The sequence below is a fragment of the Bos indicus genome, chromosome 6, assembly GCF_029378745.1.
Source record: "Bos indicus isolate NIAB-ARS_2022 breed Sahiwal x Tharparkar chromosome 6, NIAB-ARS_B.indTharparkar_mat_pri_1.0, whole genome shotgun sequence".
Classification (NCBI taxonomy): Eukaryota; Metazoa; Chordata; class Mammalia; order Artiodactyla; family Bovidae; genus Bos; species Bos indicus.
Genome location: NC_091765.1, coordinates 85,296,422 through 85,323,733, shown reverse-complemented (window position 1 = coordinate 85,323,733; position 27,312 = coordinate 85,296,422). Strand labels below are relative to the sequence as shown.

The following is a 27,312-nucleotide window of genomic DNA, read 5'->3' as shown; positions in this document are numbered from 1 at the left end:
TACTCTTGCCTGGAGAATTCCATGGACAGAGGAGCCTGGAGGGCCACAGTCCATGGGGTCACAGAGAGTTGGACATGGCTGAGTAACTAGCACTTTCACTTTCATGCTCTTTGAAGTGCTAATTACCTCTCCTCTGGAATTAGCCCCCAGATTAGCCCCAGATTAATCATCCAGATTAGTTCCCTTTTTGTGGGGTTCTTTCATGTCATATCTACATTCTCATAACCTGCCATAAGAAAATTTTCAAAAATGAAATAAGGAAATATCTCTAAAGGGCTTGAAGCTTTCCAAGGCTCCTCACAGCTTACAGAGCAAATATTTATATAACCACAGTAAATTTCTCCTTATACTCGGAGGAAACTGTGTTCTTTCAGGCTTCCATGCATTTTTACATTGCTCTCTAAATCTAAATTCCCCCCACATAAATTTTATACTTGACAAAACACTAGTCAGTACTCACTCTCTGCACAAACATCACTTTGTGAACATCATTCTTTACTCTCCCAGGGAGACTTGGTCTGTGTTCTAAAGGGACTTACAAGGGGCTTCATAACCAAAATAGTCATAACTAAAAGTAATGCCTCCATCATAGGCATGCACTATCCATTTCCCTTTCCTTTTCTATATCTTCACATCTATGTTTTCCCTTTAATTCTTTCCTCAGTGTCCAGGAAATCAAAGCTTATTTCACTGGCAGAATGAATGTTTTGCTTAGAATCTATATTCAAATCCTTCTTAAGAGAGATTCTCCTCTCATTTCAAGTCAGTTGATTATTGATATCATGAAAACAAATCTATCCCATTACATGCATCTTCCCCTTCCTGTTTCTAATTTGATGTGAATTCCTGGTAAGATTTTTAATATAGCATACCTCAATTACAAAAATAGGATACAAAATGAAGTTCAGAAGAAGGTACTTAGAGGATAAATTCTTTCGAAGAGTAAGTTTAGAGAAAGTATTGAAGAAGTGAGAGGAATAGAAAAAAGGTTACAAATGTTCAGAAAAGGAAATGATCATAATTCAGAAGCAATATTCTCAAAGGAAAGTGACTAAAGCTATACTAAACTGATTAAAGTTATATTCAAAAGATGCTCATGTTCATATAAAGAGGAAAAACTTCAGTCAAAGAACTGAAGGAATAACTTCAGTCAAAAGAACAAAGGTGAGCTAAATGAAATAGAGCTAATAAAATAGGTGTTAAAATATGCAGAAAGAAATGCTTGGAATGCTCAAACAAATCAGAATGTATCTCTGTTGACACATGCTGCTTCCTTATCTGAAAATTCTCTACATCCTAGGCAATTTCCTCTTACCCTACAGCCAGGGATTTATTGTACACAAAATCACAAAATCCTCTGTGCTTTTATCTATTTGCTTTCCAAAGCCTCTAAACTGGAGATTAGCTTGCAGAGAAATTGCCTAGGCAGACTCTTGGAAACAGTCTTTAGCTCATAGTCATTGTGACCTTACCAAGTGGCAGTTATATTTTAACTACTTAATTGATTCTGTCCCGGATATAACAGAGAGCTACCTCTGAAATTAAGGAAGCTTATGAAGGTTTGGATTTTATCAAGATGTCTAAGAGATGGGCTTTTCTTCTTGTGCTTTCTTTTTATTTCAGCTGTGACTTCTGTGAAAAGGTGCTGGTGTGTCCAATGGAATAGAATCACTGGATCAATTTCAAGACAGTTTTGGATGAACTTGCTCAGAGGGATCGTGAAGTGACTGTGCTAGCATCTTCAGCTTCCATCCTGGTGGATCCCAGTAAACCATCTACCCTTAAATTTGAGGCTTATCCTATATCCTTCACTAAGAATGAGCCTGATTTGCATTTTATGAAATAGATCAAGATATGGGCATATGAATTACCAAAGAGTACATTATGGGCATATGATTCAAAGATGCAAAAAAACATATCACAAATATTCTGATACTGTTCAAAAGCTCTATGCGGATGCAGTTTTAAACAAAAAAAAACTTATGAAAGAAACTGAGAGAGTCCAGATGTGATGTTGTTCTTAGAGATGCAATTTCTCCTTGTGTTGAGCTGCTGGTTAAACTGCTTACCCTACCTTTGGTCTACAGTCTTAAATTTACCACAGGCAATACATATGAAAAACTCTGTGGAGGGCTTATATGACCTCCTTCCTACATACCTATTATAATATTTGAACTAAGTGACAAAATGATATTTATGGAGAAAGTGACAAATATGGTGTATGACCTATATTTTGACTTTGCATGAGACTTTTAACAAGAAGTGGGATAAATTTTACAGTGAAGTATTAGGTAAGTCTGGTTTATTACATTTTCCCTCCAGTAGATGAAAAGAAATCTTATCTTCTTTGTGTGGGTTAGAGTGGTATAATTTGTATTTTCTTATGTTTAGTGTCAAAATGGAAATATAACAACTTCTTAGTCAAAAGGTATCAACTATTCAGGAGAATGTGCAAAGTAGTCTAGAACTCTGTGACACTGGAGATGTTCCTGTGACAATAATAACCCAATATGTTAATATTCTTGAGGCTTATTTGTTTTGAAAGCTACATATGCACTGCACTTTTCATAAATTATAATGTCTGTTATTTATTGCTGTAAAATAAGCTATCCTAAAACTCATGGTTTAAAAGAGAAACCATACTGTTTGCACATGACCCTATGAATCAGAAAAATGGGCTGGGCATAAGAAAATGTCTCTTCAGTGGGTTTTGCCTGGGCTTAATCTTTATGCTACTGTTAGTTACCAGGTTTGACAGAAGTGGAACAGTCCAAGAAAGTGTCACTCACATGGCTGGGGTTTGGCAGATTAGCAGGATACTTTGATGTCTCCTCCAGGTGACCTCTCCAACAGAAAACCTTGGACCTTTTTAGATGATAGCAGAATTCTAGAATAGGTTGCATGAAAGTTTTAGACTAGATTTGGAAGTCACACAAAATCACTTCTGTCACCTTCTATTGGTAAACCAGGTCAGGAGGAAAGCCCAAATTCAAAGGGTGAAGAAATAGCCTCCACCTCTTAATAGGAGGAATTACAAAGAGTATTAGCCATTTTTGATATGCTATAGTAAGAAATTTCATTAACTATATTTAAAAATCAAATGAAGTTTAGTCATGAGGAAATATCCTTCTAAACCTGGATCAGTAAAAAAAAAAATCTATGTCCAAAGCAATCTGATATTTTGTATAAACTTTGTGTTTACTTGTCTTTAAAATTAAACATTTCTATGAACTCATAGCTGAGGCTCTGTTTAGCTTTCAGAATCAAAGTTCCTGACTTCTCCATCTAGATTCAGTTCTTCTATTATTTTAATCTCTCTAACATCTCCATTATCTAGTATCTCTATTGAGAAGAAAAATTGCTTAGTTGTGAATGAGTTTCTCTGGAAACTATCTAGTATTACTCTTTCCCTCTCAATGGATTAAATGTCATTTACTAAGTAAACCTCTAGTCTTTTCCATTTTAATGCTTTCTCTATTTCTTGGGATTGATCACTTAGGAAGGTTTTCTTATCTCTCCTTGCTCTTCTTTGGAACTCTGCATTCAAATGGATATATCTTGCCTTTTCTCCTTTGCCTTTAGCTTCTATTCTTTTCTCAGCTATTTGTAAGGCTTCCTCAGACAACCATTTTGCTGTTTTGCATTTCTTTTTGAGAGAATGGTTTTGATCACTGCCTCCTGTACAATGTTGTGAACCTCTGTTCAAGGTTCTTCATGCACTTTTTCTATCAGATCTAATCCCTTGAATCTATTTGTCACTGCTAATACTATGCTAAGTCACTTCAGTCGTGTCCGACTCTGTGTGACCCCATAGATGGCAGCCCACCAGGCTCCCCCATCCCTGGGATTCTCCAGGCAAGAATACTGGAGTGCGTTGCCATTTCCTTCTCCAATGCATGAAAGAGAAAAGTGAAAGTGAAGTCGCTCAGTCGTGTCCGACTCTTAGCGACCCCATGGACTGCAGCCTACCAGGCTCCTCTGTCCATGGATTTTCCAAGCAAGAGTACTGGAGTGGGGTGCCATTGCCACTGTATAATCGTAAGGGATTTGATTTAGGTCATACCTGAATGGTCTAGTGGTTTTCCCTACTTTCTTCAAGTCTGAATTTGGTAATACGGAGTTCATGATCTGAGCCACAGTCAGCTCCCATCTTTTCTTTGCCGACGGTATAGAGCTTCTTCCACTTTGGCTGCAAAAAATATAATCAATCAGATTTTGGTATTGACCATCATCTGGTGATGTCCAATGTAGAATCTTCTCTGGTTATAACTAGAGTGTTCTCTTGGCAAAACTCTGTTAGTCTTTGCCCCACTTCATTTTTGTACTCCAAAGCCATATTTGCCTGTTACTCCAGGTATCTCTTGACTTCCTACTTTTGCATTTCAGCCCCCTATGATGAAAAAGAAATATGTTTTGATGTTAGTTCTAGAAGGTCTTGTAGGTCTTCAGAGAACCATTCAAATTCAGCTTCTTTGGCCTTAGTGATTGGGGCATATACTTGGATTACTATGGTATTGAATAGTTTGCTTTGGAATCGAACAGAGATCCTTCTGTCATTTTTGAAATTGCATCCAAGTATTGCATTTCAGACTCTTTTCTTGACTATGAAGGCTTTTCCATTTCTTAAAAGGGATTCTTGTCCACAGTAGATATAATGGTCATCTGAATTGTATTTACTCATTCTGCTCCATTTTAGTACACTGATTCCTAAAATGTCAATGTTCACTCTTACTATCTCTCCTGTTTCAGTTCAGTTCAGTTCAATCGCTCAGTCATGCCCGACTCTTTGTAACCCCATGGACTGCAGCACACCAGGCCTCCCTGTCCATCTCCAACTCCCAGAGTTTACTCAAACTCATGTCCATTGAGTTGGAGGTGCCATCCAACCATCTCATCTTCTGTTGTTCCCTTCTCCTCCTGCCTTCAATCTTTCCCAGCATTAGGGTTTTTTTTTTTTCAAATGAGTCAGTTCTTCACATCAGGTGGCCAAAGTATTTGAGTTTTAGCTTCAACATTAGTACCTCCAATGAACACCCAAGACTGATCTCCTTTAGGATGGACTGGTTGGATCTCCTTGCAGTCCAAGGGACTCTCAAGATTCTTCTCCAACACCATAAGTCAAAAGTATCAATTATTTGGTGCTCAGCTTTCTTTAGAGTCCAACTCTCAAATCCATACATGACTACTGGAAAAACCATAGCTTTGACTAGATGGACCTTTGTCAGCAAAGTAATGTCTCTGCTTTTTAATAAGCTGTCTAGATTGGTCATAACTTTTTGTATTGTCATGACTTTGAGAATTTACTCAACTAAGCAATTTTTCAAAGTCTCCTGTTTGGTCAATTGCAAATTACCTTGATTCATGGACCTAACATTTCAGTTTCCTAGGCAATACTGTTCTTTACAGCATCAGACTTGACTTCCATCAGCAGTCACATCCACAACTGGACATTGTTTTCACTTTGGCTCAGCCTCTTCATTCTTTCTGGAGTTATTTCTCCATTCCACTCTTCTCCATCAGCATATTGGGCACCTACCAACCTAGGGAGTTCATCTCTCAGTGTCTTAACATTTTGTCTTTTCATACTGTTACTGGGGTTCTCAAGGCAAGGATACTGAAGTGGTTTGTCGTTTCCTTCTCCAGGCTTTATTTTCTTGGGCTCCAAAATCATTGCAGACGGTGACTGCTCCATGAAATTAAAAGACACATGCTCCTTGGAAGACAAGCTATTACAAACCTAGACAGCATATTAAAATAAGCCTAGACATGTTAAAAAACAAAGACATTACTTTATTGACAATGGTCAATGTAGTCACAGCTATGTTTTTTTCCAGTAGACATGTATGAATAAGAGAGTTGGAGCATAATGATGGTTGAGCACAGAAGAATTGATGGTTTTGAACTATGGTGTTGGAGAAGACTCTTGAGAGTTCCTTGAACAGCAAGGAGATCAAACTAGTCAATCCTAAAGAAAATCAGTCCTGAATATTCATTGGAAGAACTGATGCTGAAGCTGAAACTCTACTTTGACCACCTAATATGAAAAACTTACTCTTTGGAAAAGACCCTGATACTAGAAAAGATTGAAGGCAGGAGTAGACAAAGATGATCGAGGATGAAATGATTGGATGACATTGGAAATTATTGTAAAAATTTTGGAAACCATCCTTGGCAGAAATTCCTTATTGCTCTCAATGGCTAAGAAGATTTGCAAGGTTAATTTAAGATTATATATATATCACATACGCAATATTCAAGATTAAGATTATGTATATATTGTATGAGGTTATAGGAGGTAGAGGCCTGAAAAATAGAACCAAGACCAAAGTCTAGGAACAAATCTGCTAAAAATTAACCAAGAATCACAGGTCATAGAAAATAAATTCTTAGGCGAGGTTCCATAGCAGGGTCATGCGAGTTGATGTGAAGTGATAAAGGGCATCACATGCCAAACAGTCAGTGTAGAAAGCTGGTTGGTGAATGAACTGGAGGATGATTAGGCCTATCTAAAATAAAAGACTAAGCAAATAATCCAAAGACCAACGTTTCTAAAATAAATAATTCAGAGATTAAAGTTTCTAAGATAAAAGTTCATCAGGAATCATAGGTCATAGAAAAGCAGCTTGTAAGTGAGGTAACATAATAAGCACATGCACAGCAAAGTGAAGAAAGACATGGCAAAAAATAGCAAAAAGTCACAATAGGATGCTGGGCTGTGAATGGAGTGTATGTGTGAATATATACTAAGCAAATAATCCAAAGCCATAAAAAAGCTTAGAGAAATTTTAGGTAAGTACGGGGACAGAAGTGCAAGTGACTGGTGCAAATAGACTTTTGCAACCAAGGCAGGTTTTCTAACCTGGCTTTCCAGAATTTTTATGTCATTCCTTGAACAAGGAGCCTTCACAGCATTGCTGATTTATTCTAAGAATAGAAATTAACAAAGGAGATCCTTTAACCAAGTTATAAATACTAAAAAGGAAGATTTTTGTCAGTCTTTAGTAGGTGAATCTCCCTTATCACTCATTCTGATGTGCTTTTTAATATTTATTTTTAGTTTTTCCAATATTTATACTTTTTCTGGAGACCAAAGACACAAACTTAGACAGAGGAACACACTTGACAGACTGAATCATAAGATAGTTCCTTAGCTGCCCATCCTTTTTTCCTTTTTAGGCAGTTATCAAGCAGCCTTCCATTGCCATTAGATTGTAGTAATCGATATAGTCAGAATGTTTCAAATTTCCTAGGAGAGAAAAAATAAATAACATAAAGATGGATGTGAAAGCCATCATTTCATTTAGTGCATCTCGATCATCATACACTTTGTTGATCACAGATGTTTCAAAAATTTAGTCCCACAATAAGCTTTATTCTTCAAAATGTACAGAAAAAAAGTTGAGACTTTAGCTATGGAAGGGAAGGCTATTGATTCCTGGCGAGATCTGCATCATTAGGGAGGCTTCTTAAACCACTGGAGGGTCTCTTCTTACCTTTATCTATCCTCTGAAAAGTTCTCATGAGTAACCAGGATCCTCTGGTGGCTGACTAGGTGACCTGAAGACCAGACTGAAACAAGTGTGAGAAGTGCAAATTCTTCATGCTGTTGGTCCATATTTAATGTGGAAAGTCATTAATAATCTTTAGAAAACAATACCTATGTGAGTGAGATCAAGCTGGTGAAGTAGAAAGACCCTAGACTTATCTTTTCCCATGGACACACCAAAATACAACTACTCACAAAGCAATTATCTTTGAGAACGACCTGAAGACTAGCAGAAAAGACTTTCCACAACTATAGATATAAAGAAGGAGCCACAACAAGACAAGTAGGAGGAGCAGAGATACAGTCTAACTGGGACCCGTAACCTGAGGTTGGCCACCTACAAACAGGAGGAATATCACAAGCATAGAAGTCCTCCTCCAGGAGACAGGGGTTTCGGCCCCCACATCAAGGTCTCTATTTTGGTAAGACATACCCCAGAATGTCTGGCTTTGAAAACAAGTGTGGCTTCCATTCGAGAAAACAGGAGACTCTGTAAACAGAGAATCTGCTCTCAAAGGGTATACACAAAATCTCACTTAGTCTGAGTTCCAGCAGACTCAGTAGTTTGAAAGACACCTGGGCAAGAACCACTTGCTGATCTTGGAGCATCTCCTGGAGAGGCATTGTGCAGCTGGGACTACACCTGGGGATATGGCTCTGGTGGTAGCCATTTTTGGAATCTCGTTCCACCATTCTGACACCAACCCTGGCAAGCACCATTTTAGAATCCTCCCTCTAACCTATTAGCACCAGAAGCTTCCCCTGCCAATGGGTGCATGGCAATCACACAATGCTGGGTTCTCCCTGGAAGATGGGATCCTCAGTTAGTTTAAAAAAATGTTTAAAATGTCAGAATGTTATTAAAAATGCACAAATATTATGAAAGTGATAGAAATCTAATGCTATACAGTGGAAAACAAGAAGATGATCATTTAGAATGCAATATTTTTCACATATGTAAATAATTACAGAGTAAAATTGACTTAGAATTAAAATCTATTAGTGAACCTGTAACGTATGATACAAGAGTTAATCTTTAATGGTATATGAACCTAGAAAGGTTCAAAGGTGCCAAGGGAAGAGGTTATAATGAGCTGTATAAGTTTCTCACTTACCTGTGTTTTTCCCTCTCTTTTTTCTCTATATATGTTTGTTTAAACTGTAAAACACTGGTATTATTTGTTCATCTTGGCTTACACAGAACAGAAGCTTTATTGCTGTATCATCTAAGAAAAATGGGTATATATTCACAAATTTCCATATATTCCTTTTCTTAACTTCCACTACAGGAAGACCCACTACAATCTGTGAATTAATGAGAAAACTGATTTTTGGTTGATAAAAAGCTCTTGGGATTTTGAATTTCCCCAACCATTCTTACCAAATTTTGATTTTGTTGGAGGACTTCACTGAAAACCTGCCAAACCCCTGCACAAGGTAAAATTTTTATCTTGAAGGAAATTTTCCATTCCCAGTCCAAATACTGTCTTCTGGAAGTTATATGGGCAATATATAAAATTTCTTCACACCATTCCTTCACTCACTGTGTGTTTCATGTTTCACTATTACTGAATATTCTGGATTATATAACAGTCATAAAAATATGAGAGAAATGCAATATTATGTGGATATAGCCACTATGATAAAGTCTTGCAACACATGAGAAACATTATTTTTTCAACAAATATGTTTTCTTTGTCTGCTAGATGTCAGATTCTTTACTCTGTACTGAAGAAGGAGGGGTGAAAGGGAGAGACACAATGGTAGTCCTTGGGGATCTTATAGACTGGTCAGCCAGAAAAAATATGAATGTTAAACAATTACTTATAATAAAGTACAAATCAAAAGATATTTTAGATTGAGGTGATGTGGAAGTGATCTCTCATATTTTATTAAAGTAAATTGCAATGAAATATCTCAAAGAATCAAATTCTGATAATGCCATATTAAAATTGGAAATATATGAGAGTATTCAAAGACTATGGAACTGAGAGACTGAACTGAACTGAACTGATGGAATCTGGTGCTTTAATACATGGTACTATGATAAGTAAAAAATATACCAAAAGCAAATTCTGCCAAAGTACCTTTTCTATAAAATATGGATGCATGAGAATAAAGGAAGAAAAGTGTGGTCTACTTTATAGGCCAGAACTACTGAGAATAAAAACAATCCGCCAGATACATAAAGGCCTTGGGCTTCCCAGGTGGTGCTAGAGGTAAAGAACCTCAGGTTTAATCCCTGGGTCATGAAGATCCCCTGGAGAAGGGCATGGGAACCCACTCTAGTATTTTTGCCTAGAGAATCCCAAGAACAGAGGAAGCTGGCAAATTACAGTCCATAGAGTCGCAAAGAGTGGACACAACTAAAACGACTTAGATTGCATGTACATGAAGTCCTTACACACTGCCAAAACATAGTGCTTCATAACTATTGGCTGCCACGACTTTCTTTTTTTTTTTTTTAATTAATTAATTAATTTATTTTTTTTTCTTTTTTTTTTTTTTAATTTTTTATTCCTTTATTTCTCATGTGTTCCCCATCCTGAACCCTCCTCCCTCCTCCCTCCCCATACCATCCCTCTGGGCCGTCCCAGTGCACCAGCCCCAAGCATCCAGCATCGTGCATTGAACCTGGACTGGCATCTCGTTTCATACATGACATTTCACATGTTTCAATGCCATTCTCCCAAATCTTCCCACCCTCTCCCTCTCCCCCAGAGTCCATAAGCCTGTTCTATACATCAGTGTCTCTTTTGCTGTCTCGTATACAGGGTTATCGTTACCATCTTTCTAAATTCCATATATATGCGTTAGTATACTGTATTGGTGTTTTTCCTTCTGGCTTACTTCACTCTGTATAATAGGCTCCAGTTTCATCCACCTCATTAGAACTGATTCAAGACTTTCTTTTTTTAGTGAACTTTTGGCCAAAGGAATTTGTCTCTGAAATTGAAAAACGAAGAAAATATTAAAATAGTATTTGAATTTTAAGCAGTGTCACCAGTATCTAGACTGGAGGGATTCCTTCGGGGGTATGTGTGTGTGTGTGTGTGTGTGTGTGTGTGTACTGGCAAACTCATATTTTTTTCCAAAAACTTTGTGAATGCACTTCAGTATTGTTCCTGATCTTATCTGAGGTGAAAGAACTTCACAACACAAAACAGACCAGAAATCATTGCATCCTGATAATACAATTCATGAAAATAAGCCTCTCTCAGGAATTGGTGCTAATGGTTAAGTACTGGCCTGCCGTTGCAGGAGATGTAAGAGTCGCAGATCGGATCCCTGGATCAGGAAGATCTCCTGGAGGAGGGCATAGGAAACAATTCCAGTATTCTTGCCTGGAGAATCCCGTGAACAGAGAAACCTGGCAGGCTATAGTCCATGGGTGTGCAAAGAGTTGGAATCTAGTGAAGTTACTTAGCACTCATGACACAATGCCTAATTTCATTAGGTATAGTTTTATTTCAATCATGTAAACTGCCTGATTTCTTTAATACCACAGTTGGTAAAGAATCTGCCTGCAATGCAGGAGACCCAGATTTCATTCCTGGGTAGGGATGACCCACTGGAGAAAGAAATGACAAGCCACTCCAATATTCTCGCCTGGAGAGCTCCGTGGGCAGAGGAGCCAGGCAGGCTACAGTTCATAAGGTTGAAAAGAGTCAGATGTGACTGAGAGACTAATTTTCAACTTTCACTTTTCAACCTGCCTGATCTCACTAACCAGGCTTGGAAACAAATATAGTAAGGTAAATACCAAGGAGAAAGTGACTGGTTAAGCCTATTATACAGAGTGAAGTAAGCCAGAAAGAAAAACACCAATACAGTATACTAACGCATATATATAGAATTTAGAAAGATGCTAACAATAACCCTGTGTACGAAACAGCAAAAGAGACACTGATGTATAGAACAGTCTTATGGACTCTGTTGCAGAGGGAGAGGGTGGGAAGATTTGGGAGAATGGCATTGAAACATGTATAATACCATGTATGAAACGAGTTGCCAGTCCAGGTTCGATGCACGATACTGGATGCTTGGGGCTGGTGCACTGGGACGACCCAGAGGGATGGTATGGGGAGGGAGGAGGGAGGAGGGTTCAGGATGGGGAACACATGTATACCTGTGGCGGATTCATTTTTATATTTGGCAAAACTAATACAATTTGTACAGTTTAAAAATAAAATAAAATTAAAAAAAAAAGTATTAACCTGCACAATGTTGTTGTTGCTCAGTTGTTCAGTCACATCTGACTCTTTTTGACCCCATGAACTGCAACATGCTTGGCTTCTCCCGGAGCTTGCTCAAACTCATGTCCATTGAAGCAGTAATGCCATCCAAATATCTCGTCCTCTGTCATCTGCTTCCCCACTGCCTTCAATCTTTCCCAGCATCAGGGGCTTTTCCTAGGAGTCAGCTCTTCACACCACGTAGCCAAAGTATTGGAGTTTCAGCTTCAGCATCAGTTCTTCCAATGAATATTCAGGACTGATTTCCTTTAGGATAGACTCGTTGGATCTCCTTGCAGTCCAAGGACCCTCAAGAGTCTTCTATAACACCACAGTTCAAAAGTATCAATTCATCTGCACTCTGCATTCTTTATAGTCCAATTCTCACATTCATACATGACTACCATGGGAAGCTATGGAAAAACCATAGCTTCAACTAGACGGACCTTTGTCAGCAATGTTTCTGCTTTTTAATATGCTGTCTAGGTTGGTCATAGCTTTTCTTCTAAGGAGCAAGCATATTTTAATATTGCAACTGCAGTCTCCATCTGCAGTGATTGTGTAGCCCAAGGAAATAAAGTCTCTCACTGTTTCCATTGTTTCCCTATCTATTTGCCATGAAGTGATGGGACCAGATGCATGAGCATAGTTTTATGAATGCTGAGTTTCAAGAAAGCATCAAATCTTTGATGTCCAGGCTTCTTTATGGTCTAGTGATAAAGTAACCACGAGCCAATGCCAGAGTTACAGGAGATGTGAGCTCAATTCCTGAGTCAGGAGATCTGCTGGAGTTTTTCAGTAGCTCAGTCATATCTGACTCTTTGCCACCCCATGGACTGCCACGTTCCATCTTTCTCTGTCCTTTATCATTTCCCAGAGCTTGCTCAAAGTTATGTCCATTGAGATGGTGATGCCATCCAAGCATCTTATCCTCTGTCATCCCCTTCTCCTCCTGCCTTCAGTCTTTCCCAGCATCAGGTCTTTTCTAACGAGTCAGTTCTTTGCATTAGGTGGCCAAAGTAGTGGACCTACAGCTTCAGCATCAGTCCTTCGAATGAACATTCAGGGCTGATTTCCTGTAGGATTGACTGGTTTAATCTCCTTGCTATCCAAGGGACTCTCAAGAGTCTTCTCCAAGACCAAGTTCAAAACCTGCACAATAGGACCCACATTTACAAATGTAGATGAAAGTTTTCTGTAACTTAATGTCATAAATGATAATTAGTCTTAGATAGCTTGATCAGGTGTTTTACCCAATAAGTCACACTCTCGTGGCATAAAATCCACCAAAAACAAACAGCTTACAGGCAAAATTTGTCACATTCACTGTATATCATAGCATCAGTATCCTTAAAATATCTTGGCCAAGATCAGAAATAAAATCAAATTTACACTCAACATTTAAACATCCCATATAAAAATAGTGATAATATATGATATTGCAATTTCATTGTTTTAAAAAAAAGTAGGGAAAAATAAGCTATGGGAAGTTTTGAAAAGCTATTTCCTTAACAGATATGAAATTAATGTAGCATACCCAGTATTATCAGAGCATGAGATAGGAAGAAAAAAGAAATAAACTTTCAAGACAAGAAAAAATACTTTCAGCAGTCTTTGTCTCTTTCAGACAATTACTATAATATAAGAAGTTTAATAGATCAGAGTCTTAGCTGAGGCTTAAATTTAGGGAACTGTGGGAATTGGGAATTTGAAACACCAATAAGTAAATAATAAATCATGGTTAATAAATTGAGAGTTCTTATTTAATTATATAGAGATGATTTAACAAGAATGCTTTTCTTTTACCAAAGCAATTATATGTAACCTTTAATCTGTTCATATTATCATGAAAAAGGGAAAAGTGAAAGTATTAGTCACTCAGTTATGTACAACTCTTTGCCATCCCATAGACTATAGCCCACCAGGCCCCTCTGTCAATAGAATTCTTCAGGTAAGAATATGGGAGTGGGTTTCCATTCCTTTTCCAGGGGATCTTCCCTACCCAGGAATTGAACCCGGGTCTCCTGTCTTGAAGGTGGATTCTTTACCATCTGAGCCACTAGGGAAGCACCATTACCCTTATATTATCATAGGTAGCCTTATAATCAGGAAAGCCTATATATCAGAAGACCTGTCCTGAAAACTGCTAAGAAGAAAAGTAGATCAATTCAGTAACAAATACATTGGATAAAGAATGACATACAAATTCATGAAGCTGAGCTACAGACTGTTTTTCATTTTATTTGAAGAATTCTGTTAGGAGTTCAGGTCCTTTTAAATGCCTGTCTTTTGTCAACTTCTCCAAAACAAACCAAGAAAGAAAAAGGAACAAAAAAAAAACAAAAACCTTGATCTTGCTAGGCTAGGATTATTTAACTTATTATAAGAAAAAGGAACAGCACTTTGACAGAGTTTCATCAATTTTCAGTAAAAGGAAGTCAGAGAAAGGTTACCTAAGATGTTGAGTTCTGGTTGGTGATATTAAGGAGGACTTTGTAATGTAAGGAACAGGTTGGAATTTAGCAAAGTTGAAGGCATAACTTTGGATTTCTGGACATAGTAAGGTCCTGAATCTTGTCCTGGTGAGCAAGCCATATGTTTTAATAAGCATATTATTTTACTTGTGTGCTTGTATAATCCTGTCATCCTGGGACAAATTACTAAGCCATTGTTTCTGGATCTTAGCAATATTTAACAGAGAATGAGAAAAAAATTCCTGGTCCTGCTATTGTTTGAGACATGGAATAAAAATTACATTATCTTCAAAAGTCACTTAAGAAAATCAAACCTGTGTTGTCACAATGTGAAATGTTCTTCCCTGGAGACTTTCACTTTAGTGACATCCTTTGTTGGTAAGTGATAAATAAATCACTGTACTTGTTAGTAGTCAATGATAATACATTGGTTAAAGAAAATGAACTGCATATCACACATCTCTTTCTAAAGTGTTTTAATAGTTTAGCATATTAGAAGATGATGCTATTCTAACAATTCTCTCTCTTTAGAAATGTATGTATTCATGTTCTTCAAACAAACTAAAGAAAGAATGAATGAAACAAAAACCCTCTGTCTGCTGATTCCCCTTCAGAATACAATGAATTATTTCTTTTCAGGAAATTCAAGAGTTTGTCCAAAGCTCTGGAGAAGATGACTTTGTAATACTGATTTTGGGGTCAGTGGTTGAAAACCTTCCAGAAGAAAGGTCTAATATGATTGATCAACCCTTGCCCAGATTCCAATTACCTTTGTACTGAACAGCTATTTGAATGAATCTCTTTAAAGTCTGGAGTGGGTCCATTAGAATGTTTTTTGCAAAGGGGAGAGAAACAGAGAATATCATAACATGGTTAGATCAAAATGAATTGGTATATCTCATTTTTCTTTCGAATTTGAATTTTAAAATGAAACAAGGGGGACATATGTGCTTAAATGTTCCAATTCAAGTTTTACTTTGTTCTGAGAGACATTTCTGTCTTAGAGATTATGTTTGAGATTCTAGTGCTATTAAGTTAACAGTAAGAACACAAAAACATCCAAATCTTGCCCCACAAATCACAATGTTTCCTAGGGGACTTCCTGAGGGGACTCTGGGAGTTCTGAGCATCTGAGAGGTATCCTGTTGCAGTTCACTTGGTAGCTGCACTCGATATTCAATATTTAAAACAGAATTTTGAAAAAGACTGAGTTGGAGCATAAAGATTCAAATCCTTCCTCCTACTCCTGCTCCCTCTTTTCCCAAGATGAAAACAGCATGTGTCTTAAAATCATTCGTTGAGGAACAGATCAAGAGAGAAGCCTGGGATCCAGGTTTTTTTCCTGTTAAAGCAGAAAAAGATGACAGGAAGGGGCATGGGCTCCAACTTTAAGGTCTTTTGTGAAAGTGAAGTGAAGTCGCTCAGTCATGTCCGACTCTTTGCAACCCAATGGACTGTAGCCTACCAGGCTCCTCTGTCCATGGGATTTTCCAGGCAATAGTACTGGAGTGGATTGCCATTTCTTTCTCCAGAAGTATTTCTTTGAGCTCCCTTTTTTTAAGGGGCGGCGGGGGGGGGGGGGGGGGGGGGGTGCTGCAAGAATACTGCAGTGGATTGCCATTCCCTTCTCCAAGAGATCTTCCCCTTCCAGGGATTGAACCCAGGTCTCCCGCACTGTAGGCAGATGCTTTACCATCCAAGCCACCAAGGAAGTCAAATATTTCTTTGAGCCCCCTTTTTCTTGGGGTGGGGGGGCAAGAACACTGTAATGGGTTGCCATTCCCTTCTCCAGGAGATCTTCCCAACCCAGGGATTGAATCCCAGTCTCCCAAATTGTACGCAGACGTCTGAGCAACCAGGGAAGTCTTAAGGTTTCTTAGTCCTGACCATTAGCAGCTTGACCTAATCAGCATACTATTCTGACTGACTGTATTAACAACTACTTTCTCAGAGGTGGGGAGGAAGAGAAGAGGCAAAAACTGGGAAGCATGGAAGAGTCAGTGTTAGCAGAAAAAAAATTAGAGAAGAGCTTCCTGCTAAAGTCCTATCGTTATTTTTATGGCAGTATAAATCCATCAGTACTCGTTCACTAGCTGTGAACTACTTGCCCTAAACTATCCCAAACAACCCTGACTATTTTCATCTTTGAGAACCTTGATTCAGGTTGACAGCCTTGACAAGTAATATATAGTTATGTGCCTTAAACATAAAAAAAATTACTCCACTAATCTAGGATTTGAGGGTATTTCATTCCACTGAGAAATGAGAATTTCAGCATCAGTGATTTCTTTGGGGTAGACATAGCATCGCTGAAACATTCTAAATTAGTATTTTCTATTGTAAAAAATGCAATTAAATCTCTTAACAGCACAAACTTCTAAATTGCTTATTTCAGTTTATAATAATCAATGAAAATTAATGTGGCACTCTCTTTTTTAAAAAATTTATTGCTTTTATTATTCTGCAATCCCTAGGTTTGTACAAAATATGTGCATGGATATTTCCACTATTAATACCTTTAGAGGAAAACAAAATGAAAAAATGTCTTAGCAATTTTATACTTCAAAGATTATAGGAAGTGATTTTCCAATATGCAGTGTAAAATAATTTATATTCTCTCAACTAGTTGAAGAAATTTTATCTCATTATACCACATAGAAGAAAGTATAATATTGTTCACAAAATCAAATAGAAAGAGACACATTTCCATCAAAATGCTTCACGGAGAAAATAAACATAAGCATATCTTCACCGATTTCTTTCAGAAACTGCTGAGCAAGCAAAGTATTTTCTAGAGTCAAACCACAGGTTTGTTATATAAGACAGTCACATGAAATGAAGTTGCAGAAATTTCAGTCAGCTTTTTGTACACACTACAGTCCTGGTTGATTCTTGAATGCTTTTAGCTATTAAATTACATTATTTACAAGCTAATTTCCCTCAAGTATTTAAAACTAGTCATAGCATGTTGTAGTAAACAAAATGATAAATTGATCAACAGGGTCCCAGATTTTTGCTTCTTTTATTTTTTGAACTATTATTTAACATTATTTAACATTCCTGAGAAGAAATGCCCGCATCTGTTCATTGAAAGAAGTGGGGCAGAATGACTTCTTACTAGATTTTAACTTCTAAAATGCTCTGAGACTGTGATCTTATTCATGGAGTTCAGTCTTTTCTTAGTCTTAATAGGTTGTGTGGTGATTCAGTGGGAAGAAACCAGATATGTTGGGAAATAACACTCATCTTTTTAAGTGGATCCAAAAGAATGATCTTGTTGGTAAGAAGATGGCAAAAAAAAAAAAAAAAAATACTAAGTTCTAATTAAATCTCAGGGACAATAGTGGAACAGAAAGGTAAAACATCAACACTTGATAATTATCTGTCATCTATAAATTTTCGATAGCTTTTTGACTGGTCTTCTTGTCTCCCTCACTCTTCTATCTCAGCTCTACTACTATTGTAGTGCTTTTATCTAAGATTATATGGGAAGTTCAGTTCAGTTCAGTCACTCAGTCATGTCCGACTCTTTGCGACCCCATGGTCTGCAGCATGTCAGGCCTCCTTGACCAACTCCCAGAGTTTACTCAAACTCATGTGCATTGAGTCGGTGATGCCATTCAACCATCTCATCCTCTGTCATCATCCCCTTCTCCTCCTGCCTTCAATCTTTCCCAGCATCAGGGTCTTTTCAAATGAGTCAGTTCTTCGCATCAGGTGGCCAAAGTATTGGAGTTTCAGCATCAGTCCTTCCAATGAATATTCATGACTGATTTCCTTTTGGATGGACAGGTTGGATCTCCTTGCAGTCCAACGGACTCCCAAGAGTCTTCTCCAACACCACAATTCAAAAGCATCAATCCTTCGGTGCTCAGCTTTCTTTATAGTAAACATCCATACTTTTTCTTGAACTTTCAGTAATTCACATTGCCTAAAAATCAAAGTGTAGCTGATAGAAGATGACTTTATGAACAGCACATCCATCATTTTTCCTCTATTGCCAAATGCCCCCTGAGATTCTCCATACATTATCAGAATGAATCATTTCCTCTATTCCTAAGAAACAATGTTTCTTCACCTCCATGGTTTTGAACATGGCATTCTTCAAATCAAGAATCAGTCCACACTTGTCCTCTGGACAAAGCAACTCTGCTCTAATATCCCCTCTAATGTGTAGCTTTCCCTCATTTATTCAGATGGGCTTTCTTTGGAAATTCACAAATGTTTGCATGATCTCATGAACATAGCAATCCTCAGCAGAAAGCATTGCCTTCTCTGTTGACTTATACTGTCAATTTCTGTTTCTAACCATGGGACTCAGAATTTATTGTTCTCATTGAAATATTTTTTAGGTCAACTGAAAACCAAAGCTTTTATCACTCATGGTGGCGGCAATGGCATTCCTGAAGCCATTTACCATATGATTCCCATGATGGGACTCCCTATGTTTGTTAACCAACCCAATAATACAGCTCACATGGAGGCCAAGGGAACAGCTACTAGACTTGAACACAATGTCAAGTGCAGACTTGCTCAGTGCACTGAAGACTGTCATTTATGACCCTTTGTGAGTATAGCATTTCTTTAACTTGGTAGTATCTATAGATTGATAAGTTCTCTTTTCAACAGTAATATGTTTATTTCCCTTATTAAGAGGCTAATTTTAAAATACTTAAAATTATATAACCAATCTGAATTTCACTTTTACATTCAACCAGTTGTTTCAAAGTTGCTTTTTAATCCTATCGATTTAATGAGCAGCTGCTGCTGTTCAGGTGCTAAGTTGTATCCGACTCATTGCGACCTCATAGACTATAGCCCACCAGGCTCCTCTGTCCATGGGATTCCCCAGGCACGAATACTGGAGTGGGGTATCTTTTCCTTCTCCAAAAGAGCAACTAATCAGTGCAATAATTTTCCATGCAGAAAAGAAAAGAAAAGAAATCTGATCTCTATAGAGCTTATTGTAACAGTATGCATTTTTTAAAGTATGACAGAATCCATACAAGGGTTCCCTGATGGCTCAGTGGTTAAGAATCTGCCACACAGTGCAGGAGGGACAGGAAACATGGGTTTGATCCCTGGGTTGGGAAGATCCACTGGAGGAGGAAATGGCAACCCACTCCAGTGGGCTGAAGTGGATTTTTCTAGTCTGAAAAATCCCACAGGTGGAGGGGCCTGGTAGGCTACAGTCACAAAGAGTTAAGACACAACTGAGTTGACTGAGCATACAAAGCCTACCCATATAAGACTGTAAAATGAGAAAGATATTAATTCAATGCTTAAAATTTCTGAAACTCTAAAAATACTAAGAATTACTAATCTTCCTGTCTCAATAGGTTTTTTTATTCTGAACATTTTATTTAAATAGCATCATACAATATGTGGTCATTTACAACTGACTTCTTTTTCTTAGGAAAAAGTTTTTAGTTAGATCTATATTGCAGCATGTACCAGTATTTTTGTTATTGAATAATATTTTATAGTATATCCATACCATACCACATTCTATTAATACATTCATCAATTGATGGGCATTTCTATTTTTTTCACTTTTGTCTATAATGAAAAGAATCTATATGCTGTTATACATGTTTGTGTGAACACAGGTTTTTACTGCACAGGGTCATAGGATAATTATATTTATGAGAAACTACCAAACTCTTTTCCAAAGTAGTCACATCATTCTACATTTTCACCAACAGTGTATGAGAGTTCTAATCCTTCATATCATTGCCAACACATGTTATTATCTTTTATAATTTTTATTATAGGCATGGTAATGAGTATGATCACTCTTTGGTCTTGATTTACATTTTCCTTATGGCTACTAATGCTGAGAATATTTTCATGTTTTTATTGGCCATTTGTATCACTTTAGAGACATGTCTCTTCCAATCCCTTATCTACTTTTTTAATTTGGTTGTCTTTTTTATTATTGAGCTATTAGAACTCTTATGTGTCATATACATAAGTCCCTTTTCAGATATATGGTTCACAAATATACTTTCCATCACTTAGTTATTTTTCTCTTGCCAGTGTCCTCTGAAACACAATATTTTACAAAAATTAATTGAATATATTTTTAATAATTAAATATTTCCATACTTTATTGAATCTGTTAAAACTGTTAAAATTTCCCACAGAGGAAACTCCCAGCTCAGATGCCTTCATCAGTAAATATTTCCAAATAATTAAGAAAAGAAGTACTATTGATCTTCCACAAACTCTTCTAGATAATTCAAACATATTACCACTTTACAGGTCATTTTATGAGGCCATAATCCCTAATATCAAAAACATAAGGACATTACAGGAAAACAAAAATTTTTAACACAATTCCTTCCATAAATAAAATACAAAAGAATTAGAATGCCATATAAAAAGTACAGAACACCTTGATCAAAATGGACTTATTCCAGGATTGAAAGTTTGTTTGTTTATATGTACAAAAATGAGTGATATAATTCAATAAATTGTCAACATAAAAGAGAAAAATATTATGACCAGTCTAATGATTAAATAATTGATAAAAGTCAACATCCATTCATGATATCAAAAGAAATACTTTACAAACTAAAAATAGAAATTTCCTCAATCTTAAAATAGATATATTAAAATACCTATACAAAAGATTACACTTCCTGGCAAAATATATACAGCTTTATCCCCTTCACTAGTAATCAAGAAAATATAAATTAAATCTCATTTATATGTCATCATAAAAACTAAAATTTGAGAACCATCACAAGAATGTGGAGAAAAAGGAACCTTTCCACACTGCTGATAACACAAATTAATAAACCACTTCAGAAAACTGTTTAATAATATTAAAGAAGCCTAAACATGCATGAAGCCTTCTCTCAGCAATTCCACTCTTAGATATATAACTAATAAACATGTATAAATATATAAACCAAAATACATATATCAGAATAATTACACCCACATAACTAGTAATGACCAAAAAGCTGTTAGCAATCCAAATGCCCGATGATCAAACAATGAATAAATAATTTGTGGTATTATCAAACAAGAGAATACTATACAACAGTGGAATAACTACATACCATATGATTCCAATATGTACACAAGTTAAGTCATTGTACGGTGTTAGAGGTCAGGCTAGTACTTAATCTGGAGAAGAGAGAAGTGTCTGGAAGCTTCTACCAAGAAAGAATGCCTATCAGGAGTTTATAATACCCTAAAGCCTGATCTGGGTAGGAGTTATATTTGTGTTTCACTTGGTGATGATTTTCTAGCTTATTTGAGTTTTGAGCTGTTTACTTGAAATTGTGCAGCTTTCATGCATGCTTCAACTTAAGGGTTTATCTTAGAAAATACAACAAATTTTAAAATGTCTACAGAGTAAATAGCATAGCATAGCAGCGGTGAGGAGATACCCCTCATCCAAGGTAAGGAGCAGCGGCTGTGCTTTGCTGGAGCAGCCGTGAAGAGAGACTCCACATCCAAGGTAAGAGAAACCCAAGTAAGACGGTAGGTGTTGCGAGAAGGCATCAGAGGGCAGACACACTGAAACCATAATCACAGAAAACTAGTCAATCTAATCACATGGACCACAGCCTTGTCTAACTCAATGAAACTAAGCCATGCCATGTTGAGCCACCCAATATGGGCAGGTAATGGTGGAGAGGTCTGACAGAATATGGTCCACTGGAGAAGGGAATGGCAAACCACTTCAGTATTCTTGCCTTGAGAATCCCATGAACAGTATGAAAAGGCAAAATGATATATACTGAAAGAGGAACTCCCCAGGTCGGTAGGTGCCCAATATGCTACTGGAGATCAGTGGAGAAATAACTCCAGAAAGAATGAAGGGATGGACCCAAAGCAAAAACAATACCCAGCTGTAGATGTGACTGGTGATAGAAGCAAGGTCTGATGCTGTAAAGAGCAATATTGCATAGGAACCTGGAATGTCAGGTCCATGAATCAAGGCAAACTGGAAGTGGTCAAACAAGGGATGGCAAGAGTGAACGTCGACATTCTAGGAATCAGCGAACTGAAATGGACTGGAATGGGTGAATTTAACTCAGATGACCATTATATCTACTACTGCGGGCAGGAATCCCTCAGAAGAAATGGAGTGGCCATCATGGTCAACAAAAGAGTCCGAAATGCAGTACTTGGATGCAATCTCAAAAACGACAGAATTATCTCTGTTCGTTTCCAAGGCAAACCATTCAATATCACAGTAATCCAAGTCTATGCCCCAACCAGTAACGCTGAAGAAGCTGAAGTTGAACGGTTCTGTGAAGACCTACAAGACCTTTTAGAACTAACACCCAAAAAAGATGTCCTTTTCATTATAGGGGACTGGAATGCAAAAGTAGGAAGTCAAGAAACACCTGGAGTAACACGGAAATTTGGCCTTGAAATACGGAATGAAGCAGGGCAAAGACTAACAGAGTTTTGCCAAGAGAATGCACTGGTCATAGCAAACACCCTCTTCCAACAACACAAGAGAAGACTCTAAACATGGACATCACCAGATGGTAAACACCAAGATCAGATTGATTATATTCTTTGCAGCCAAAGATGGAGAAGCTGTATACAGTCAGCAAAAACAAGACTAGGAATTGACTGTGGCTCAGATCATGAACTCTTTATTGCCAATTTCAGATATAAATTGAAGAAAGTAGGGAAAACCACTAGACCATTCAGGTATGACCTAAATCAAATCCCTTATGATAATACAGTGGAAGTGAGAAATAGATTTAAGGGACTAGATCTGATGGACAGAGTGCCTGATGAACTATGGACGGAGGTTCGTGACATTGTATAGGAGACAGGGATCAACCCCATCCCCATGGAAAAGAAATGCAAAAAAGCAAAATGGCTGTCTGGGGAGGCCTTACAAACAGCTTTGAAAACAAGGGAAGTGAAAAGCAAAGGGGAAAAGGAAAGATATACCCATTTGAATGCAGAGTTCCAAAGAATAGCAAGAAGAGATAAGAAAGTCTTCCTCAGGGATCCATGCAAAGAAATAGAGGAAAACAATAAAGTGGGAAAGGCTAGAGATCTCTTCAAGAAAACTAGAGATACCAAGGGAACATTTCATGCAAAGATGGGCTCGATAAAGGACAGAAATTGTATGGACCTAACAGAAGCAGAAGATATTAAGAACAGGTGGCAAGAATACACAGAAGAACTGTACAAAAAAGATCTTCATGACCCAGATAATCATGATGGTGTGCTCACTCCCATTCACCTAGAGCCAGATATCCTGGAATGTGAAGTCAAGTGGGCCTTAGAAAGCATCACTACAAACAAAGCTAGTGGAGGTGATGGAAGTGCAGTTGAGCTATTTCAAATGCTGAAAGATGATGCTGTGGAAGTGCTGCACTCAATATGCCAGCAAATTTGGAAAACTCAGTAGTGGCCACAGGACTGGAAAAGGTCAGTTTTCATTCCAATCCCAAAGAAAGGCAATGACAAAGAATGCTCAAACTACCACACAATTGCATTCATCTCACACGCTAGTAAAGTACTGCTCAAAAGTCTCCAAGCCAGGCTTCAGCAATACGTGAACCGTGAACTTCTTGATGTTCTAGCTGGTTTTAGAAAAGGGAGAGGAACCAGAGATCAAATTGCCAACATCTGCTGGATCATGGAAAAAGCAAGAGAGTTCCAGCAAAACATCTATTTCTGCTTTATTGACTATGCCAAAGCCTTTGACTGTGTGGATCACAATAAACTGTGGAAAAGTCTGAAAGAGATGGGAATACCAGACCACCTGACCTGCCTCTTGAGAAACCTGTATGCAGGTCAGGAAGCAATAGTTAGAATGGGACATGGAACAACAGACTGGTTCCAAATAGGAAAAACAGTATGTCAAGGCTGTATATTGTCACCCTGCTTATTTAATTTATATGCAGAGTACATCATGAGAAACGCTGGGCTGGAAGAAGCACAAGCTTCAATCAAGATTGCCAGGAGAAATATCAATAACCTCAGATATGCAGATGACACCACCCTTATGGAAGAAAGTGAAGAGGAACTAAAAAGCCTCTTGATGAAAGTGAAAGTGGAGAGTGAAAAAGTTGGCTTAAAGTTCAACATTCAGAAAACGAAGATCATGGCATCTGGTCCCATCACTTCATGGCAAATAGATGGGGAAACAGTGGAAATAGTGTCAGACTTTATATTTTGGGGCTCCAAAATCACTGCAGATGGTGACTGTAGCCATGAAATTAAAAGACACTTACTCCTTGGAAGGAAAGTTATGACTGACCTAGATAGCATATTCAAAAGCAGAGATATTACTTTGCCAACAAAGACCCATCTAGTCAAAGCTATGGTTTTTCCTGTGGTCATGTATGGATGTGAGAGTTGGACTGTGAAGAAAGCTGAGTGCCAAAGAATTGATGCTTTTGAACTGTGGTGTTGGAGCAGACTCTTGAGAGCCCCTTGGACTACAAGGAGATCCACCCAGTCCATTCTAAAGGAGATCAGTCCTGAGTGTTCTTTTGAAGGACTGATGCTAAGGCTGAAGGTCCAATACTTTGGCCACCTCATGCAAGGAGTTGACTCTTTGGAAAAGACTCTGATGCTGGGAGGATTGGGGGCCGGAGGAGAAGCGGTTGACAGAGGATGAGGTGGCTGGATGGCATCACCGACTCGAAGGACATGAGTTTGAGTGAATTCTGAAAGTTGGTGATGGACAGGGATCCCTGGTGTGCTGCTATTCATGGGGTCGCAAAGAGTCAGACACGACTGAGCTACTGAACTGAACTGAACTATCTTAATATGATCAAGAAAAGCTACTCTGCACTCTGAAAGTAATACTGATACAAAGCCTTCAATCAAGAGCTTGAAACAAGGTCCAAGATGTTGTGGGGAAGGATATTCCAGAAGGACAAAAGGGACTGCAAGTTCAGAGGTCCTATGGTAGGAAAACATTTGTAACATCAAGAAAAGGCTAGAAGGCCAATGTGCTTACCACAGAGTGGCCGAACAAAGTGATCAAGGAAGGGATTACCAGGGGTCTGAGCATGTAGGATACTATGGACCAAAGAACAGATTTGGGTTTTATTCTAAATGTGATAAGAAGCCAGATGGAAATTTTGAGTAGAGAAATGTAATAACCTAATAGGTATCTCCAAAAAATAATTTTGTCCACTGGTAGAAAATAGATGGTGGAATGGAGAAGAGTCAAAGCACCTGGACTGGTTAGGAGTCATTTCATTTTTTATTACACTATTACTCTGTTCTATTATACTTCCACAAGAATATCATCATGAACTCGCCTTTCCACTATCCAACTTACAGTGTTTGGAATGGCTCTTATCAATTCCTATGGTAGAAAAGATTGAATTTTTCCACCTGACCTTACATATTCACTTTTTAAATAACTGTCAATCTAAAATTTCAATGTAAAAATCAAACTTTCAATGAGGACCCAACTAAAAATAGACTATTACTTCTGTAATTGTAGCTTCCCTTGTGGCTCAGCTGGTAAAGAATCTGCCTGCAATGCCGGAGACCTGGGTTCGATCTCTGGGTTGGGAAGATCCCCTGGAGAAGGGAAAGGCTGCTCACTTCAGTTTTCTGGCCTGGAGAATTCCATGGACTGTATAGTCCATGGGGTCGCAAACAGCTGGACAGAACTGAGTTATTTTCACTTTCACTTTTATGTAATTGTATGATATTTACTTTGAATTTGTATGACTCTTTTTGAAAACCGTCTATGCCATTGGAATGCTTAAGTAAAGTAGCTTTCTTTCAATGTTGCTATCTTTGTACTTCTTCATTAGATAGAAAGGAAATGCTATGAAGCTATCAAGAATTCACCATGATCAACCTGTAAGACCCCTGGACTGAGCAGTCTACTGGACTGAGTTTGCCATATGCTACAAAGGAGCCAAGCACGTGTGGCCAGCCACCCACAACCTCACCTGGTAGTAGTACCACTCACTGGACGTGATTGGGTTCCTATTGGCTTGTGTGGCAACTGTTGTATTTGTCATCACAATATGCTATCTGTTTTGGTTCTGGAAGTTTGCTAAAACAGGAAAGAAGGAGAAAAGGGAATATCTGTATCTGAGAACTGGAGCAAGTTTACTCCATAGATGAAACTCGTCCAGCAAGGAGGAGTTATGATAAGGATCCTATCCTCTTGTGACAAAACGACTTTTCACAATTCAGTACCTCAGATTAAAGTTTATTTTCAAGGGATTTTCTTTTTAAGAGTTGAAATACGTCATGCCAAGAGAAAAGCTCATGAAAAATAAAATAAACATGAAACTATATGGGTCTATGTTGAAATGTATTTTTTTAATTCAAAAGTTATATTGAAAAGAAACATTTGAACATAATAGTGTTTTACATGTTGTGTATAGACAGAAGAGATCCAACCAGTCCATCCTAAAGGAGATCAGTCCTGGGTGTTCATTGGAAGGACTGATATTGAAGCTGAAACTCCAATACTTTGACCACCTGATGAGAACAGCTGACTCATTGGAAAAGACCCTGATGCTGGGAAAGATTGAGGGCAGGAGTAGAAGGGGATGACAGAGGATGAGATGGTTGGATGGCATCATCAACTCAATGGACATGGATTTGGGTGAACTCCGGGAGTTGGAGATGGACAGGGAAGCCTGGCATGCTACAGTTCATGGGGTCACAAATGAATTGGACAACACTGAGTGAATGAACTGAACTGATAGACCCAAGAATAAGGAGAAGTCTGTTTATAATATAAATATTACTTTGCAGATATGCAGAGTATTTTATCTTTACTTTGGTGCAGAATATTGTAGCCTTATTTTGCTACAGAAACTGTTCAATAATTGGAATTGTGTTTAAAAATTCACAATTTTGTTTCACTTGTAAGACCTCTAAAACTTCTTGGTTATTACTGTGCATCTAGCCTCAGCATCACTTCTTATCTAAAACCATGGCAAGCCATTTGCCTTCATCCAGTATAACTCATTTCCCAGTGGAATACTTGTGGAATTAGAAATAGCAGCTGTTACCTGCCTCCTATTTTGTTGTTGTTTAGTTGCTAACTCTTGTCCAAATCTTTTGGGACCCC

General features: G+C 37.9%; 1 pseudogene; it reads left to right on the top strand.

Annotated features, from left to right (window-relative positions):
- Positions 1-26,632, top strand: LOC109560533 (UDP-glucuronosyltransferase 2B17-like; annotated as a pseudogene).
- Positions 26,633-27,312: the final 680 nt, after the last annotated feature.